The sequence below is a fragment of the Elaeis guineensis genome, chromosome 11 (genome assembly GCF_000442705.2).
Source record: "Elaeis guineensis isolate ETL-2024a chromosome 11, EG11, whole genome shotgun sequence".
Lineage (NCBI taxonomy): Eukaryota > Viridiplantae > Streptophyta > Magnoliopsida > Arecales > Arecaceae > Elaeis > Elaeis guineensis.
This window is the reverse complement of record NC_026003.2, coordinates 101,456,550-101,460,933: the sequence shown is the minus strand read 5'-3', so window position 1 is coordinate 101,460,933 and position 4,384 is coordinate 101,456,550. Positions and strand designations below refer to the sequence as shown.

General features: G+C 35.2%; 1 protein-coding gene across 1 annotated transcript in view; it reads right to left on the bottom strand.

The window, feature by feature from the left end:
* Window positions 1-571: 571 nt before the first annotated feature.
* The window catches only part of LOC105034509 (uncharacterized), an 8,741-nt gene continuing 4,928 nt past the window's right edge, over window positions 572-4,384 (bottom strand). Inside the window, exon 5 of the transcript XR_012135400.1 lies at window positions 572-765. The gene's annotated coding sequence lies outside the window, so the exon portion shown is untranslated. The remainder of the gene's footprint in view (window positions 766-4,384) is intronic.

Here is a 4,384-nt window from a genome sequence, read left to right as displayed (position 1 = left end):
TTTAGTATATTAGGGATGGTTTATGCCGTCACTAATACCATATTTCCTCGCTAATAAGTTTACCATCAAATAAAAAAAATACTAGTTATTAGCATGATAGCAAAAAGTCACTAAAAACCAAAAAAATCCATCGCTATTTTTTTTTTTTTTGCGATGCTTATTTTTTATCATCATTTATGATCAATAAAAATGATTATTAGCGATGATAATATTGCCATGACTAAAGATCCATTTCCTTACAGTCATATAGGCATCCAATAACAAGCTCACCCAACAATGCCTCGGAATCAGAGCCGTCTACTATTTTGTGTGTTGATTGGGCCAGCTCTATCTCAACTGGTCATGCAATTTGTCTTGGATTCTTTGTTGCTAACCAATCCAGTTGGGTGGGTAGGAAAAAATTTGGTGGGCCTCGAAATGCAAGGCTTCCGAAAGTCTTGAGTTGTTTAGGAATAAAACAAATCAAAATGGTTGGGTCAGGCCAAACTATATCCTACGTGGTATGTACGATGTGGGCATGCATGCCATAATTACAGCCACTCCTTCCTATAAGGATGTGTTGAGATAAACGTTTGATGAATGGGATCCATAAGATTAAAAAGTTATATTTGACAGCATGCACAGTCATATAATACATACAGATATAATTTCTCTGCATAGGCGCCTATATGGTTTGCATTGTCGCCCGCTTGAGTTCACATGCATGTCAAGAAGCAGACCAGAAAGCCTTTTTTTGAGCAAAGCAGACCAGAAAGCCTTGAAAACCTAGATTCACACATGCATACACAAATATAAGCAGCCAGAGAATATTTATGTGAACGGCCACCAATCAAAGACGCAGTTTAAGCACATATTACACTAGGGAGGATATATATGATGCTCCAGTGATATTTATGTCAATTAATAATCAATATCTTATGTAATATGCTTAATGATAACATGTATCATATTTTTTCTTGATATCTAGACGATGCACATAGAAATAAGATTCAAACGATGTCCAATGAAGAATTTCGAGAAAACGAACTAAAAAACCATTTCAAATGTAATGGGATGTTGGGGAGCTTCTCTTGCTCTCCTGCACACTTTTTTTTTGCAATCTGTTTTTTCAATAAATTTGGATGGATTTTTCCTCTTTTTCATCAAAAAAAAAAAAAAAACATCTAAAGACATTTGGAATAGAATTTTTAAAGTGACCAATACAGTATTCTCTCAGATGAGAAAAATGAGAAAAAAAATGCTCTATTTTTTCTTTTTTTTTCATATCTCAATCCCACCACTCCATAGAATTTTTTTTTTTAGAGGGTGGGGGGGGTGGTTGGGGGGTGCATTATTTGGAATTTACACTTGTGCAAATTATCTTAGAAGTTTTGTAATTAAATTTAAAAATTATTTTTAGCTTATGCTACGGTTTGATCAAGTCATAGTTTGACTAGTCATGGTTAGTTTTGCTTATGTGTCTAGGTATATTTACAAGTTAGATATTTTGAAAATTTCAAAAAATTCTGAGAAACAAATTGGTAGCTGCATAAGGTTTTTCGCACGATAGGGATGGTGAGCTTTTATCTAATGAATTTAATATTTTTTGTGGAAAAATAATATTTGTAGGAAACTTACTGTACCTCACACACTAGAGCAAAATGGCATGGACACTAGAGCAAAATGGCATGGCTTAACAGAAGAATCGAACTATTGTAGAGATGTAAATCATTTTTGGGCAGAAGCAATTGCGACAACAATTTTCTTATTGAATATTTCTACCATGAAGGCTATTTTGAATGAAACACCATATGAAGCTTGGAAGGATAAGAAGCCTAGGGTAGGTCACTTGAGTTTTTGGGTGCATTGTCTATGCTTTGATTAACTCACGAGGCCATCATAAACTTGATGAAAAGTCTAAAAATGCATGTTTATTGGTTATAGCCCAAATCCAAAGCATATATAAGGTGATTATAAGAGAAATGTGGTGTTTGATGAAAATACAAGCTGAAATTGGAATAGTAGCAGAATGGAATCACATATTCAGACTTCAATAATGTTGGAATAAATCGACAAAAAATAGATCTAAAAAAAAATAATACAAAGATAAAAAGAAAGAAAAGAGCACACCAAGATTTAACATGATTCGGCAATGTGCCTACGGTCAGGGTGAAGACGAGTAATTCCACTATAAGATTATAATGGAGGAGAAGTGCTCACAAAATCCAAAATCCCTATACACCCAAAATAATCTCTATCTCTCTTGGATTGTGAAAGAACAATAGGAGATGCCGCACACACCAAAAAAAAAAAAAAAAACTTTGAACCACCTCTCGTCACTTTTTTGGGGTTAATTTTTCATCGTATGAAACGCTAAACTGGGGCGGTGAAAGAAAGAGTCCGTTTTGGACTTGTGACATATGGCAGCGAAAGAGTCTTTTAGGAGTCTGTTTAAAGGTATTGACCGGTTGGATGTTGATTGGGTCAAAACCTAATGAATCTCCACATTTTGACTTGGACAACACAAATGCACTCCTCAAGGTAAAATACTTGTGAATACAAAGTAGTAGAAATACTCATCTCCACTAAGATATCCTAAAGGATATCATCAAGTGCTATAGACACCAACTAAGTCTAAATAATGCTTGAACTTAGCAATTGAAAAAGGCTTCGCTATCATGTCAGCTGTATTATCAGTAGTACCAATTTTTTTAACAATCACTATGCATTTTCCAATTACATCTCGAACGAAATAAAACTTCACATCAATGTGCTTTTCCTTTCATGAAATATCTGACTTTAAACAAATGAATAGCACTCTAACTGTCTGAATACACAAACCATCGACTCCCACTAGAAGTAAGCTCTTCAAAAAAGCCTCGTAGCCACATAGTTTCCTTCATACCCGCTGTCATAGCAACATACTCCCCTCGTCATAAATAAGGACAATGGGTTGCAATGAAACTTTTCAACTAATTGCAATCTGCCAATGGAGAAAACATAACCTGAAAGTGATCTCCTCCTATCCAATCATCTGCAAAATCTAAATCAACATATCCAACCACACCATCCTTACACCTCCCAAACTCCAAACAAGTCTAGTGGTACCTCATAGTATCTCAAAATTCACTTAATAGCCTGCCAATGAGTCTTATCAAGTTGGTCATATCTGCTAACCATACTCACTGCATAGGAGATATCTGACTGTGTGCAAATCATGATGTACATAATGCTCCTAATAGCACTGGAATAAGGAACATGTGACATGTATTCCAATTCATCATCGGACTGCGGTGACAATGAGGCTGAAAGTTTGAAGTGCACCATAAGAGTGCTCACCGGCTTTGCATTTGTCATCCTAGAATGTCAAAGAATCTTTTCTATGTATTTCTCCTGTGTCAAATGCAATAGTCCTATTTTTCTGTCACTCTTAATTTTCATTTCGAGAATCTTCTTAGCAACACCTAGATTTTTCATTTCAAACTCACCTTTTCAGTAATACCTTCAACTTATTTATATCAACTATGTTGCTGGAAGTAATTAACATATCATCAACATAGAGCAACAAATATATGAAAGATCCATTAGCAAGTTTTTTAAATAAATTTTTTCCTCAAGTTCTCCATGTAGGAAAGCTCTCTTAATATTAAGCTGCTGAGATATAGACCATGCATAGCTACCAATGATAAAAAACACGAATAGAAGTATGCTAAATGATGGATGAAAAAATATATTAAAGTTAACACTTTTTATCTAACTGTAGCCTTTAGCAACTAAACAAGCTTTGTATCTTGTATCTTTCACACCAAAGATTCCATCTTTTTTCTTAAAGACCCACTTGCAGCCAACAATTCTCTTGCCTATAGGCAGTTTTACCAACTCCCATATGCGATTCTTATGAAGAGACTCCATCTTCTCATTCATCGCTACTAACCACTCTGCAAACTAGTACTAGAAATAGCTTGATTGTATGTGGAAGGCTCGTCATCTTCTTCTGTATCATGTGCCACTGAAAGAGCATAAGCAACCAAATCCTCATAGCCATATCTCTACGATGGTTTGATCTATCTCCTCATTCTACTTATAGCAATACTCTACTTTCAACTTATGGGATTTCTCTAATTGAGGTGTTTGACGACTGAATCTGTTCTGACTGAGAAGAATTCTGCAACTGAACTGTACCATCGATCTCTACATCCATCTGCTCGCTAGTACTCAGGGTCTTAACAAAAAAAACACAGTTATGATATAACATAACAGACTCATCAAATATGACATCCTTGCTAATAAGCAACTTAGATGATTCAGGACACCACAGTCTATATCCCTTAACCCCCGATGCATAACCAATAAAAATGTACTTTTTAGCCTTGGATTCTAACTTGCCTTCATTTACATGAGCATA